We start from the raw sequence: 16,355 nt of genomic DNA, 5'->3' as shown, positions 1-16,355 counted from the left end.
CTTCAAATGGGTGTCATGCAGAGGTGGAAGTGGCTCAGGGACAGTGGAAATATGAAGGTGGTGGGCATCTTTGGAGAAAAAGAGCATAGCCCACCCACCCCCAAAATACAACAGCACAGACACACCCCATTCATCACCGAAGTCCACCTTTTCAGAAGACAAACTCCCCACCAGGCTGATTCTAGAAAACTGAACATCCACCATTGAAGCCAGGTGTTTCTGGGTCCAGAGTTCTGCTTGCAAACAAGCAAAGGACACACAGACCAGAGAGCCTATCAAACTCCCTAAAGTTGGGGCCACCCAACCAAATAGGAATTGATTAGATATTTAATGGCAGAAATGTGTCCCCTCCCTGCATTGAGGCAAATGGGGCCACAGTGTCAGAGGCACCATGCAAACAAACACTGGGCTCTGGGTCCCTCCTTGTGGTTCCATGTGTCCCTCTTCCATCCCCTTCTGAGCCTGGAGATACAAACAGGGAGCTGCAGAGAGGCGATGAGGGGCTCTGGTGTCCTCTGGTGGACATGTGCTCTAACAGCGACTCTCAGCCCTTCCTCTGCCTCCCACAGCAAAACTCTGGTCTGCACTGACCTGGGGCACAGGCCAACAAGATGTCTTACTCCTCTTCCTCTCAGGAACACTTAAATCCACTCTTGCGGTGGGAGTAGGATTCTTCACTGTCACCCTGGATACTCAACCTTCATGACACAAGCCCACACCCTGAAATCAAAGACCCAGCTCTGTAAGTCACTTCAGCCAGCTCTGAAGCAATCGGCACCCTTAAGCCCTGGGATCCAGATAGAACCCAAGGGCCACCCAGGCTTGATTCATCTTACCTTGTTGCAGGAGCTTCCTTGGAACAGGTGTCTGGCAGAGGAGGAAGAGTCTCAGGTGGGAGGGAAAAAATAGATCTCTAGAGAGAAAGAGCACAGGTGTGAGCACAGCCTGCCTCCCCAAAAGCATCAGGATGACAAAGTATATTCATGACCAGAATGCCATCTTTCTAGAAACCCAACTCCATGTGTGCCAGCCAGGTTCCAGCACACTGTACCGCTGTAATTCTTGTCAGGTTATTCTGGGTCCAGATTTGTGCATGCAACCAAACAGGGGACTCAGACCCCAGACAGCTTGTCATATGTCCTAGCCATTGGGGCACCAGACCATGTAGGAATTGAACTGGAGATGAGATGGCAGAACTAAGGCCAATCTCCTGAGATGAGGCCCATTGTCCAGAGACTTGAAGATGCCCGGAAACCCAGCTCCAGATCTGGGCCCTTCTGTGGATTCCACTAACCCATCTCCAACCATATATTTGAGTTTGAAAGTACCCCCCTGGAGATGCAGAAGGGGTTCTGCTAGTGCTCGAGTGCCATCTGGTGGGCTGGGGCATTCACAGCACATCCCAGCTCTTCCTCTCCATCCCACAGAAGAACCCTGCTCTGCCCTGGCCTGGGGCTCTTGCTAATGGGATTTTCATGCCCACATCTCTCTAGACCCCCTCAGATGCACTACATATGATGGAGTGACAATCTCAGTCAGCCAGGCCAGTCACCACACCCAACTTTATCCAACTCCCTGAAAGAAGCAACCCTCCTATTTAAGTTAGGACAGTAAGCCTTTCATCAGCAGCCTTCCTTCCTGGCACTCAGCTTGGACTCCTAAACAACCCAGCCATGACTCACCTTACATGGATTTAGACAGGTTCCTTCAAATGAGTGTCCCACAGAGGCTGAAGCAGCTCAGCTACAGAAGGAAGACAGAGGCTTTGGGGGAACCCTGGAGAGAAAGAATCAAACCATAAGCACAGATCACACCCTGAAAGTGTAGACATACAACCTTAACACCCTGAAACTCAGGTTTCTAGACTTCAAACACCCTGCCACGCTGATTTGAAAGCTGCATGTCCAGGATTGAAGCCATGTTTCTCTGGGTCCAGCCTCCAAACAAGAAAAGGACCCTTAAGACCCCGGAGAGTCAGTAAAATTCACTAATACTCTGGCTGCCTGACTGGCAGGAATTGAATTAGATACCTGATGGCAAAATTCCATCCCCTCACTGAATGGAGTCCCATTGGGCTGCAGTATCAGAGCACCATGAAAACAAACCCCAGGCTCTGGGCACCTCCTTGGGATTCCATGTGTCCCTTTCCAATCCAATCTGAGCCTGGAGATGCAGAGAGATGCAGCGGGCTCTGCTGGTGCTCTGTCACCCTCTGGAGGACATGTCCTATAAAAGCAACTCTCAGACCTTCCTCTGTGTCCCGGCCTGGGGCAATTTCCAGCATGATATTCTTCCTCCACTCCCTGTCAGGTGCACTGTCACAGTCAGCCAAGACCCTCACCCAACACACCACCACCCCACACCCTGAAATCCACTCCATTTTGTAAGTCATGAGAGCAGGCTCCACATTGACCAGCACCCTTCAGCCCTTGGATCCAGCGTGAAGCCAGGGATGACCCAGATTTATATACATTACCCAGTTTCTGGTCAGTTCCATGCACCAGGAGACTCCTAGGGGAGGAAGAGACTTGGGTGTGAGGGAAGAAGTTTGAGGAGATCTGGAGGGAGAAAGAGCATGGGCATGAGTGCAGCCTGCCCCCTAAAAGCACTGGGTTGACACAGTACACTCACAATGAGAAGGCCAGCTTTCTAGAAGCTCAACGCTATGTGGACCAGCCTGACATGAGCAAACTTGATAGCCAAAATTCATGCCAGGGAATTCTGGGTCCAGCGGTGGACCTTCAAACAATCAAAGGGGACTCAAATTTGAGACAGCCTGTCGAACTCTCTAGGCATTGGGCCACCGGATGGTGAGGGAATTTACCTGAGATGTGATGGCATTACTCCATCTCCTCTTCTGAGAGGAGGGACATTGTCCAGAGACTTGGAAATGCCCTATAACCAGGCCCCAGCTCTGGGCACCACATTGGGCTTCCACCAACCTATCTCCAACATATATTTGAGTCTTAAGCGGCAGCCAGGGAGCTGTGGAGACTCAGGCGAGGGGAGAGGGAGTTTGTGCTGGTGCTCTGTCACCATCTGGTGGACATGTGCTCTAATCGCAATTCCCAGCCCTTCTGCCTCCTCAGCAGAACCCTGCTCTGCTCTGACCTGGCACACCTTCCAGCAAGACTTTTTATTCCTCTCACTCTCTGCCTACTGAAACACATGACAAGTGGGTTATGACAGTCTCAAGGGCATCAGGGCAATTTCCCACAGGCATGACACAACCCCACTCCTTGAAATCAGCCCCCCCCACATCCCTATTGAAATCAAGTGAGCAGTTTTTGACTCAGTAACTGTCAACTTTGGACTCAACTTGAAATCAAGATCACCCAACCTTTTTCATATCACCTGGATTTGGGTGGGTTCCTTGTCACTGGATTCAGTAGAGGCTAACATGGGAGGGAAGGAGGGGGGTGTGGAGGAGATCTCTGGAGAGAAAAGGCACAGAGACCAGCACTGTACATCCCAAGATAACTGCCATTTAGATCATCTGGTCATATTCATAACCTGAAGTCCACTTTTCCAGAGGTCAAGCTGCACTCCATCGTGATTCTAGAAAACTGCACACCCAAGCCTCAAACCAGGTACCTGTGGATCCAGAGATCTGCCTCCAGACAGTCAGAGGGCACTCAGAACCCAGACCAGTCTGTCAAAGTCTCTAGCCTTTGGGCCAAGTGACCAGGAAGGAATTACCATAGATGTGATGGCAGACTTATTTCCCCACTCTCAGAGGAGGCTAAATGGTCCAGAGGTTCAGGGGCAAAATGTACCAAAATGGAAGGCTCTGGGCACCTCCTTGTGGTGCCAGGGGCACATTTTCAACCTTGCCCCTGAGCCTGAGGTGAGGTCTGTAACCTCAGGGGGAGGGGCTCTGCTGGTTCCCTGCCCCCATTTGGTGGTAATCTGCTCTAATAGCCACTCCCAGGCCTTCTCCAGCAGAATCCAGGTCTGCACCGGCCTGGGTAGATTCCAGCCTGATTTCCTGATTCCTCTCCCTTGCAGTGCACTGAAATGCATGATGGGCAGGCATAGGACTATCTCAAAGTTGGTCAGAGTACTCACCCCAACTGAGACCATCCCACTCCCTAAATCAGACACCCTAAATGGTAAATCAACAGAGCTGGCTGGCCTCAATCAGCACCCCTCAGCCCTGCACCCACCTTGAGATCCAGAATCCCAGGCTTCATTCACTTGATCTGGATCAAGGTAGGTTTCTTGGCACAAGGGTCCCCCGAAGAGGCGTAGGTGGCTCAGGTGGAGTGGGAAAGAGGAGGATGTAGAGATCCCTAGAGTGAAAGGGCGTAGGGGCAGGCTGAGACCTGCCCCCACTATACAAGTGCATTGATATGCTGCATTCATAACAAAAGGCCCCAGTTTCTAGAAACCAAATTTCACAGCATCCTGATTCCAAAACACTTATGTTTTGGAATTTCTGGGTCCAGTGTTGTACTTCAAACAAGCAATGGGCACTCAGGCCCCAGGGAGCCTGACAAACTCTCTAGACATTGGGCCACATGATTGTCCAGAGATTGAACCTGAGATAGGGTGGAAGAAACTCAGTCCTTCTCTGAGTTGAGGCACACTGGTCCACGGTGTCCACTGAACCATGTACCCAAAGGAAAATATCTGAACGTATTGGGCCTCCACCAATCCCTTTCCACTCTGAATCTGAGCCTGTCGATGCAGCCATGGAGCTGTGGAGGGGATGTGGTTGGGTGGGGCAGGAACTCTGCTCTCACTCTGGCACCATCTGCTGGGCAGGGGCCCTAACACCAAATCTGACTCCCTCAGAAGAACCCTGCTCTACATTCGCCTGGAACACTTGCAAGTGAGATTTTCTTTTCTTTTTTTCTTTCTTTCCTTCCTTCCTTTCTTCCTTCCTTCCTTCCTACCTTAATTCCTACCTTTCTACCTTTCTCTCTCCTAGTCTCTCTTCTCTCTCCTTCCTTCCTTCCCTTTCTTGCTGTCTGCCAGAGGCCAGCTCCAGCAGCCAGGAAGTATACATCCCAATCAGAGATGGACAGCTTAGGCAAAAGAACGGAGACAGCCTCTTTGTCCCTTCTTTTAGGGCGGTGGACTGCTCAAATTTTATTTGCATAAATGGTTAATTATATAGAGAGTTTTTCACTACAAATTAGTTCATAGTGTTAAAAGTACATTGGTTAACTATTAGACCTTGTTTTTTGGTCACATAGTACAGCAGCAATATGTCATGTTTTAAAATCTTTAACTAAATTTAGTGAGAACAATTCAAGGACAAACAGACACAGTTTATTATGTGGGAAAGAGGAGACCCAGTACAAACCATCTCATGGCCAGCTAGTTCCCACAAGCTGAAGAAGTTATAAACACAAAAAAATCCTGTCTTTAGAATAGTGTCTCTCTTCAAAGTGTCCTTGGCAGGGAGACAGTGTGAGAAAATACAAATCAACTTAGCCAGCTGCCACTAAAAGTTTCTAAAGACAAGGACAAAACTCACAGCTGGGTTTCATTTGATCAAGAATAATATATGTCTCACTTTTATGAACCTCATTAAACTAACTCTAAAGTTTACTGTATAACTGGTTAGTAGATAAACACTATGTTTCATCAAGTTGGATTTAAATAGGGGAGAGTCCCATAGAATGAAATTCTTATTATAGTAATTTTGTTAAATCACAAATCACCACAGGAAATTAAGAATGGAAAATAAGAATAATAAGGAAATAATCAGGACAGCCTGAGGAAACCTGAATAACAAATGAAACAACAGGAAAGAGTAGGTCACCTGAGAAACAATCCATGTTCTCTGGTGCAAACATGGAAATTGTTTTCCCAAGAAAGCCCCAATTCTTTTTCATCAATATCAAAATGAGAGCTGTGTAACCCGAGGCCTGTCCTCAGCTTGTACCACACAGGCAGGCTTTCATCCTGTCCAGAGGACAACCTTTGCCATGTACCATTCAGGTGAGCTCCCTTCCCTGGTTAGGAACCTGCCTTCAGGTATTTTTTGCCATCAGGCAAGGTCTTTTTTTTGAGTCCTAGCATCGCCTTGGCTCCCCGCAGCTGTCATTCTGTCTATTCTAGGGACTACGCTGGTGGCATATGGAGGTTCTCAGGCTAGATGTCTAATTGGAGCTGTTGCTTCTGGCCTACGCCAGAGCCACAGCAACAGGGGATCTGAGCAGCATCTGCGACCTTCACTACAGCTCATGCCAATGCCAGATCTTTAACCCACTGAGCTCCTCACTAAGGGGTCAAAACCATAAACTTGTGGTTCCTATTCAGATTTGTTAACCACCGAGCCACAACAGGAACTCCTCACAAGTGAGATTTATTTCCTCCACTCCCACTCATCACACTCAAATGCATGATATACAGGGCATGACACTCTCACAGTTTTCCAAGCCACTCAACCCACATTACTTTAGCTCACTCCCTGAAATAAACAACCCTGCTATTTATGTCAGGGCAGCAGGCTTCCAATTGGCAGACTTCCTCCCTGGGAGTCTGCTTGGAGTCCTCAACAACCCAACTGTGATTCACCTTACATGGATTGAGAGAACTTCCTTCAAATATTTGTCTTGTAGAGGCTGCAGCAACTCAGGCAAGTGCAGAGGGAAGATGAAAGTTGTGCAGAAATCTGGAGAGAAAAACCCAGCCATGGGTACAGCCCATGCCCCCAAAACCACCACAGGTGGACACTGCATTCATGACCAGAATCCCAGCTTTCCAGAAGCCAAACTCCCCACCAGGGTTATTTGAACGATCTGCAAGTCTAACATTGAAGCCAGGTGTTTCTGGGTCCAGAATTGCTGCCAAACAAGCAAAGGACACTCAGACCCCAGGAAACTTGTCCATTTCTCTCATCTTGTGGTCACCCCAACAGAGCAAAATTCAATTAGACTAGTGGTGGCAGAACTCTGTCCCCTCAATGAGTTGAGGCCAATTGAGCACAGGGTGAGCGGTACCAGGAACACAAATGCCAGGCTCCAGGAATCACCCTTGAAGATCCATGAGTGAAACTCCAATTCCTTCTGAGCCCAGAGATACAAACAAGCAGGTACATAGTGCTCCACTCTGCTCTGGCGCCCGCTGGCGGACAAATGCTCGAACAGCAGCATCTCTCAGACCTTCCTCTGCCTCCCTCAGCAGAAGCCTCATCTTCTCTGGCCTGGGGCACTTGCCAGCAGGATGTCCTTACTGTTCTCCCTTTTGGAGCAATGAAACACACTATGGGCTGGGGTATGACTATCTCACATTTGGGAAAGACACTCACCCCCCATGACATTACCACACAAACTGAAATCAATGACCCCACTTAATAAGACATGTGAGCAGGCTCTGAAAAAATCAGCTCTCTTAAGCCCTAGGAACCAGCATGAAACTAAGAACCACCTAGCCTTTATTCACATTATCTTGTTGCAGATATCTTTGTTTCCAGTGTCTGGCAAAGAATGAAGAGTCTCAGGTGGGAGGGAATAAAAAGCATGAGGAAATCTCTAGAGAGGAAGGGCATGGGTATGAGCACAGCTTGACCCCAAAAACAACTGGGATGACACAGTGCACTCAAAATAAATACATATACCTGGAAGCTCAATTTCACAAGGACCAGCCTGATCCTAGCAAACTGTATGGGCAAAAAGCAAGCCAGGTGTCTCTGGGTCCAGAGTTGTTTCAGGAGGAGTTCCCATTGTGGAGCAGTGGAAATGAATCCGACTTGTAACCATGAGGTTGCAGATTCTTTCCTTGGCCTCACTCAGTGGGTTAAGGATCTGGCATTTCTGCAAGTCGTGGTGTTGGTCACAGACATATTTTGGATCCCATGTTGATGTGGCTGTGGTATAGGCCAGCAGCTGTAGCTCCAATTTGACCTCTAGCCTGGGCACTTACAAGTGCTGTGAGTGCTGCCCTAAAAAGCAAAAAACAAAGAAACAAAGGAGACTCAGACCCAAATCAGCCTGTCCAATTCCCTAGCTATTGGGCCATCTGAGCAGTGAGGAATTGAACCTGACATGCATTGCAGAACTATGACCCTTTTTTTGAGATGAGACAAATTTTCCAGAGATTTGGAGGTGCCCTGAAACCCAGAACCAGCTCTGGGCACCCTTTTGGCTTCCACAGTCCATCTCCAACTTTATATTTGAATCTGAAGGTCCAGAAAGGGAGGTTGCAGGTGGGTATCTGCTGGTTCTCTAGTGTCATCTGTTGTGACATGGGCTCTAACAGCAGCTCCCAGCCCTTCCTCTGCATGCCTCAGAAGAACCCTGCTCTGCTCTGGCCTGCTGCTCCTGCCAGTGAAATTTCCTTCTCTCCCTCTCTGCCTACTGAAATACATTATAGGTGCGGTTATGACTATCTCAAATTCAGCAGGGCAATTATCCCCACACTGATCCACACCCACTCTTTAAACTCAGACAATATACACACCTTTGGAAGTCATGCATGTAGTATTTGAATCAGGCAGCACCCTTCAGGCCTGGAACCAGCTTGAAACCAAAGATCATCCAGCATTTCTACACATTACCTGGATTTGGCTGCATTCTTTGTCACTGGGGTTGACAGAGGAGGAAGAGGCTCAGGTGGCAGGGAATAATGAGCTTATGGAGGAGGAGATTTCTGGAGAGAAAAGGCCCAGGGAAGATCACAGACCATCCCAAAGAAACACAGTTTTTAAACACTTCTACCTTGCACAACCAGAAGCCAAGTGTTCCTGAAGTCAAGCTTCACTCGCCAATTCTGGAAAAGAGTCTCAAGCCAGGTATTTCTGGATCAGCCATGCCTCTCTGTTCAAACCCCCATGCTCATGTAGAAAGACAAGAAGGAAATTTCCCCCAGGCTCCTGATGGAAAAGAGCACAGGGATTAGCCCAGCTGACCACCCTAATGCCACCAAAGTCCCCCGCTGATTCTTCAGCACCACCCTCTTTCTCCACTACATCAATCCCTAGAGGCACACAAGGCATGCCAAAACCCAGGGAATGCTTCAAGCATTCAAGGCCACTGGCATCCAACCAGGCTGCCAATCCACCTCCAAATCCTGAAGGGACTCCTGTGCCCTCTGCCTGACATGAGGCATCTTGGGGAGGAGAGACCCTGGTGCCCAGGAAACAACCAAAAATCTTCTGCTTGCTTGCTGTGGGTTCCAGTCAAGACACCATCAGTTCCATCTCTGAGCCTGCACATTTTGAGCCTTGGAGCTGTAACCTGTTAGAGCCTCAGAGCTGCACCTGCGGCCAGAAGGGACTCTGGCGCCCTCGTGTGGACATTGGCTCTAACAGTCGCTCTTGGGATTTCTTCCTCTCTCTGACTCAGCACTCCCCAGGGCTTCAATTCTGTGGCCAATATGCACGATGGGTCTCCATCCCCTGCTTTCAGGAAAGACAAAGAAGTGCCCTTCCATGTGGGCTATTTCTCTCTTAAAGTCTTTCAGAGCCTGGAGGCCATGCCTGGCTGTGTCAACACTCTTCTCCCGACTAGTGATGTGATTCCAGCCTTCTTTCATTTTTATATAGCCCTGCACTTATGTATTTATGAATATAGGTGTGTGGTTATGTAACGTTTGATTTTTTTCATAATTTCCAAAATGTGATTCTTTCATTCACAGCGTAAAATCTGTCCTTATTTCCTAATTATTTTTTTTTTTTGTTTTGCTCTTTCCCTCTGTCTTTCTAAATGTATTGACCCTAGCTGGAGGGTACATGAAATATCTCCCCATCGGTGTTATAAAGTCACAGTGTTTACCAAACCAACCACAGTGCTAAAAACAGAATTTCTACTGAGGGGGCAAGAAGGGATCTCTAGGAGAGCTTTCTTTTTGACAGTCCATATACCATCCTGAATATGCCAAATCTGGCTTTAGGTCACGTTTTCATACAAGTTGCATAGAAAGAAGAGAAGAGGCTCCCACGGAAAGAAAAGGATGCAGTTTCATGAGACCTCTTGAGAGACAATTCTCTCAATTGCTCTCCAAAATATGACAGTTTTTGCATCTGACCATGTACACAGCAGAGGTACTTTATACACATCCCAAAACCCAGCCCAGGATGGGCTTCCAGAATTAACAGTTCAACAACTGATACCAAACAAAAGAAACACACAACCAACAACTCAAATGAAAAAAAGGGGGAAAGACCTGAATAGAACTTTCCCACAACCAGATATATACAGGGCATCCAGCACTGGGACAAGGAACACCATCGCTCATTCATAGAGAATAGAATAACCAATTTAAGAGTACCCAGCTAAAAAAAGGGGGGGGGACAAGAAAATGCCATTGGCAGCCACATAGATAATAAGACAAACTCTCATGCTCAACAAAATATCTCCAAAACTGCAAGACATAGAGTTCCTGCTGCTTATCACAAGGATGTATAACTAGCCACACTATTTGGAAGCAAAAGGAGGATAATGTAAGAAGGTATATGTTCATACACGTATGATGGGATTGCTTTATGATCACATGAATCAGTGATAATTGATAATAATAAATGATACAAAAAACCAAAAATATTAGCAGCTCAGGGACCCTCAGAGAAGGTGTACCTAACTTGTATGAAATTTCTGTAAAAACATTATTATATTTTTATTTTTTTACATCCCCAGTTATTTTTCTGTACCCATGTGTGACATGCAGATACCAACTGTCCAGGAAATGAATCCACTCCTACACTGGACCTCACCAGGCTTGACATAAAACTTTATTCCACCTGAGATATTGGGTCAGAAGAGCCTTTATGACTGCTTTACTATCCATTCACTGAGATTTCGGCAGAGATATCTATGATATATACCTGTGTTAGTGTGTGTATATATATATATATATATACATATATATATATATATAGATATTTTATTTATATATGTATATATGAATTAACTGACAACATTATCAATTCAGCTCATTGTTCTCAATATATGCTTCTATAAATGCATTGGGTGACACTTGCGACATTGGGATGATGTCTGGCTAAAGTGTGATCTGCCAATGCAGCTCTTGCAACAGCCAGAGCAGTAAAAAAAAGACATTATAAATCCAAGCGACCAGGAGGGAACTCCATACCAGACTACTGGATGATACTAATCATCCCAGATTAATTCATCAATAAGGGCTTTGGATTCCACACTCCTTGCCATTAGGTCTTGCCTCGATTCTTTCCTTCTGGCTTGGTTCATCTGGCCAGGTCTCGCTTTCTCCCTTTGTTTCCAAAGGTTCTTGACCCCACCTGGAGTGTGTCTGCTCTGGATCCCCATTTGTGCTTCCCAAGGCACAGAGTCTCCCAACCACACAAAACCGACCCAATCAGCCCTTCTCCCCAGGGGGCCGGAAGGAAGCTCAGGCAGAGCTTTGGTGGATCCGTCAAGAGAGTGGCCTGCAGATGCCCGGCCTGGCTCGAGCTCCCATCATCTCGCCAGGTGCGTCGAAAGAAGAGCCGAGCCTCCCTGGGAAAGACGAAGGGAGGTTCCTGAGCCCTCTTGAGAGACAAGGCCCAGCGCCTGGCATCGCTGCTCTCCCAATTCGCTCTCCCTTTGGGCACCACCCGGGGAAGCCTCACAGCCCCTGGATGCGCATGCCAAAACCCAGGTCACCCTGGGCTTCCACACGGATCAGCTCCAGCACGGAACCCAGGAACGAGAACAGAAACCCACCCACCCACCCAGGCCACAGGTGGGGAGGGGGCCTGAAGAAACACTGTCAAATCCAGATAGCCAGCCGGCAGCCAGCACCAGACAAAGGAACACCATCACGCATGCCTAGAGAAGTCCAAACCCCAACCAGCTCGACAGTCCTCCTCAGCCCTGTCCCCATGGCCATCCTGAGGACGCCTTTCCAGGACAACCCCTGGGCAGGCTGTGCAAGAGAAGGGGCCCTCCCACCGGGTGGGCATGGACGTCTGTTGCTTCAACCGCGATGGACCACAGGATCCAGGGCCTCCCCAAAAGAACCCTGGAACCACCGGCAGACCCAGCGCTACCCCTCACGGCCATAGACCCAGACAAAGGGTCACTTCTCAGCGCGAAACGCCCCACTCGGTTAAGGCAGCCCTCTTCCCGACAGCAACACGTGGAAAGACATACGATGTCCATGGACAGACGCTTGGCTGAGCAAGCAGCTGTCCTTCGCCCCAACAGAAGCGGACTCAGCAATCAACCTGCGCAGAAAACGGTGCCATGGGCAGCCACCGTGTTGCGGAGAGAAATGCTCACACGAAATGAAAGAGGTCTGGGAGGGAGACACACAGCCCATGGGAAGCCCCTGCCCTCTCCCATCTCACCACGGACACCCAGGAACGGTCTTCCAGGAAAGCAAGCCCTGGATTGCCATCCAGATGGTGCTTGCCAAATGGGAGGGCGAGGCTGTGGGCATGCCTGGCATTGGGGAGGTCCGAGATCCAAACTCTTGCCCTTGACGGCGGTGCCAGAGCCCTCCTTCCGTGGAGCAGATGCTACGAGGTCTAGTCCCTCTTCTTGGAACCCAAGGGAGGAGAAGGGGAGCCAAACAGGATGGATAGACATGGCCGATGGGATCCCTTTGTTGGGAAACTGCAATGGATCCACTTCGCTCAGCGACCAGCCGAAAGGAGTCCTGACCATTCCACCCCAACACATGAGCGTCTCAGCGCTCCCCACAGAAGGTGTCCCGCTCGGGAGTGCTGCCCCCCGGGAAAAGAGACGGGCCGAAGGACTCCGTGCATCCCGTCCAGATTGCCGAGCCTAGCCCATCGGACCCGACCAAATTCCCTGGCGAGGAGGAAGTGATGAGGATAAAGACATGCTTCGTCTGGAGGGGATGGACTTGCCCAGGTGTTCTCCTGCACCCGTGTGCGGCATGCAGATGCACTCTGCTCGGCAAAACCATCCACTCCCAGGCTGGCACTTCCAACCCACTCCCACCCAAGATATTGGCTCACGAGAGACGTTGGATGGATTTGTATATCCAGATCCTAGCTATTGTTTCCTACTCTATCTGCATGCGTATGCGTGTGGGTGTGTTTGGAGAGGGAGAGAGAGAGAGGGAGAGAACGAGAGATGGACCTTCACTCATTTCTGGATCCATTCAGCTCATTCATTTCAATGCCTCTTCTTCCTTGTCCATGGATTTGGGTGCTCCGTGCCACACGGAGATGTGGTCTAGCCAGAGGGGGATCGCCCAGTGCAGCTCTTGCCCCAGCCACAGCAGGGACCAGGAGAGCCTCTGAAGCTTGGCAGCCACGTGGGAACTCCCCTGAGGGCTTGCTTGAGGAGACCAATCAAGAGTCCTTAACGCATCAGACCTGGTTTCAATCGGGCCTCCATAGCCTGGCACCCTGCTGCCAAGAGAGGCTCTTCTCAAAACGACACAAGGACATTTCCCTCAGCCTCCTCAGTGTGTGTGTGTGTGTGTGTGTGTGTGTGAGAGAGAGAGAGAGAGAGAGAGAGAAAGAGAGAGGGAGGGAAACAGGCGGATGAGCCCAGCTACCAACACTCTTGCCCCCGAAGCCCCCCCTGGATTCCTCAGCACCACACTCCTTCTCACCTACCTGAAGCCCTGATGCGGAGGGCTTGACCAGGGCCAGCTGGCGGCCCAATCCTGAGGCTGTGTGTGTCTGGGCGCCTGCCTCGAAGGAACCCCAAGCACGCCAAAGCCCAGGGCCTGTTTCAAGCCTTCCAAACCCACTGCCACCCAACCAGGCGGCGAACCCACCTCCAAATCCGGAAGGCACACCTCCGCCCTGCGCCTGACAGGAGGGGTCTCGGAGGAGAGAGTCCCTGGTGCCCAGGAAACCCCTGCACATCCTCGGAGTGCCTGCTGTGGGTGCGTCCCGCTCAAGCCTCCATCCGCCCCCGCCCCCGACCTGGAGCCTGCGCCTTTGGAGCCTTGCCACTCCCACCTCCTAGAGCCTCGGAGCTGCACCTGGGGCCGGGAGGGGCCCTGGCGCCCTCGTGTGGACATAGGCTCGAACAGCCCCTCTCAGGCTGGCCTTCTCTCTCGGGCTCAGCAGTCCCCGGGGCCGCTTGGGCTGGGGCCCAGACGAGGGTGGGGGCCCCATCCCCCGCCAAGAAGGGCCCTTCCACCTGGGCTCTAGCTCCCTCTCTCAAAGGCGTTCTTCGTGCTGATGCCCACCTAGGCCATGCCTCGCCGTGGAAATCCTGAGCTCCCAATCCATCAGGGTGTGCCAGCCTGCTACCGGGTGGATAGAGCCTGGCCCATATGGAGTTAGGAAGACAGGTGTGGAAGGATGGAACGAGTCGTTTTCCCCCTTCATGATGCCCCTGGGATGCCACACTCCTTGCCATGAGGTCTTGCCTCGATTCTTTCCTTCTGGCTTGGTTCATCTGGCCAGGTCTCGCTTTCTCCCTTTGTTTCCAAAGGTTCTTGACCCCACCTGGAGTGTGCCTGCTCTGGATCCCCATTTGTGCTTCCCAAGGCACAGAGTCTCCCAACCACACAAAACCGACCCAATCAGCCCTTCTCCCCAGGGGGCCGGAAGGAAGCTCAGGCAGAGCTTTGGTGGATCCGTCAAGAGAGCGGCCTGCAGATGCCCGGCCTGGCTCGAGCTCCCATCATCTCGCCAGGTGCGTCGAAAGAAGAGCCCAGCCTCCCTGGGAAAGACGAAGGGAGGTTCCTGAGCCCTCTTGAGAGACAAGGCCCAGCGCCTGGCATCGCGGCTCTCCCAATTCGCTCTCCCTTTGGGCACCACCCGGGGAAGCCTCACAGCCCCTGGATGCGCATGCCAAAACCCAGGTCACCCTGGGCTTCCACACGGATCAGCTCCAGCACGGAACCCAGGAACGAGAACAGAAACCCACCCACCCAGGCCACAGGTGGGGAGGGGGCCTGAAGAAACACTGCCCAATCCAGATAGCCAGCCGGCAGCCAGCACCAGACAAAGGAACACCATCACGCATGCCTAGAGAAGTCCAAACCCCAACCAGCTCGACGGTCCTCCTCAGCCCTGTCCCCATGGCCATCCTGAGGACGCCTTTCCAGGACAACCCCTGGGCAGGCTGTGCAAGAGAAGGGGCCCTCCCACCGGGTGGGCATGGACGTCTGTTGCTTCAACCGCGATGGACCACAGGATCCAGGGCCTCCCCAAAAGAACCCTGGAACCACCGGCAGACCCAGCGCTACCCCTCACGGCCATAGACCCAGACAAAGGGTCACTTCTCAGCGCGAAACGCCCCACTCGGTTAAGGCAGCCCTCTTCCCGACAGCAACACGTGGAAAGACATACGATGTCCATGGACAGACGCTTGGCTGAGCAAGCAGCTGTCCTTCGCCCCAACAGAAGCGGACTCAGCAATCAACCTGCGCAGAAAACGGTGCCATGGGCAGCCACCGTGTTGCGGAGAGAAATGCTCACACGAAATGAAAGAGGTCTGGGAGGGAGACACACAGCCCATGGGAAGCCCCTGCCCTCTCCCATCTCACCACGGACACCCAGGAACGGTCTTCCAGGAAAGCAAGCCCTGGATTGCCATCCAGATGGTGCTTGCCAAATGGGAGGGCGAGGCTGTGGGCATGCCTGGCATTGGGGAGGTCCGAGATCCAAACTCTTGCCCTTGACGGCGGTGCCAGAGCCCTCCTTCCGTGGAGCAGATGCTACGAGGTCTAGTCCCTCTTCTTGGAACCCAAGGGAGGAGAAGGGGAGCCAAACAGGATGGATAGACATGGCCGATGGGATCCCTTTGTTGGGAAACTGCAATGGATCCACTTCGCTCAGCGACCAGCCGAAAGGAGTCCTGACCATTCCACCCCAACACATGAGCGTCTCAGCGCTCCCCACAGAAGGTGTCCCGCTCGGGAGTGCTGCCCCCCGGGAAAAGAGACGGGCCGAAGGACTCCGTGCATCCCGTCCAGATTGCCGAGCCTAGCCCATCGGACCCGACCAAATTCCCTGGCGAGGAGGAAGTGATGAGGATAAAGACATGCTTCGTCTGGAGGGGATGGACTTGCCCAGGTGTTCTCCTGCACCCGTGTGCGGCATGCAGATGCACTCTGCTCGGCAAAACCATCCACTCCCAGGCTGGCACTTCCAACCCACTCCCACCCAAGATATTGGCTCACGAGAGACGTTGGATGGATTTGTATATCCAGATCCTAGCTATTGTTTCCTACTCTATCTGCATGCGTATGCGTGTGGGTGTGTTTGGAGAGGGAGAGAGAGAGAGGGAGAGAACGAGAGATGGACCTTCACTCATTTCTGGATCCATTCAGCTCATTCATTTCAATGCCTCTTCTTCCTTGTCCATGGATTTGGGTGCTCCGTGCCACACGGAGATGTGGTCTAGCCAGAGGGGGATCGCCCAGTGCAGCTCTTGCCCCAGCCACAGCAGGGACCAGGAGAGCCTCTGAAGCTTGGCAGCCACGTGGGAACTCCCCTGAGGGCT

The 16,355-nt window shown here is 51.2% G+C and overlaps 1 long non-coding RNA gene across 4 annotated transcripts in view; it reads left to right on the top strand.

The window, feature by feature from the left end:
* Window positions 1–9,571, top strand: part of LOC146398445 (uncharacterized) — a 100,069-nt gene extending 90,498 nt beyond the window's left edge. The window contains exon 4 of one of the 4 annotated variants that reach the window (XR_014820467.1): window positions 6,576–9,571. This is a non-coding gene — a long non-coding RNA (uncharacterized LOC146398445). Of the gene's footprint in view, window positions 1–635; window positions 5,916–6,575 lie in introns of those variants that run through there. The other 3 variants (XR_014820465.1, XR_014820462.1, XR_014820463.1) reach the window with 3 other exon arrangements.
* The last annotated feature ends 6,784 nt before the right edge of the window (window positions 9,572–16,355 follow it).

The sequence above is a fragment of the Sus scrofa genome, chromosome 12 (assembly GCF_054392235.1).
Source record: "Sus scrofa isolate SSC_HxYL_T2T_F1_AM1 chromosome 12, Sscrofa_HxYL_maternal_Yorkshire_Landrace_v2.0, whole genome shotgun sequence".
In the NCBI taxonomy this organism is placed as follows: domain Eukaryota; kingdom Metazoa; phylum Chordata; class Mammalia; order Artiodactyla; family Suidae; genus Sus; species Sus scrofa.
This window is presented reverse-complemented; position numbering and strand designations above follow the sequence as displayed.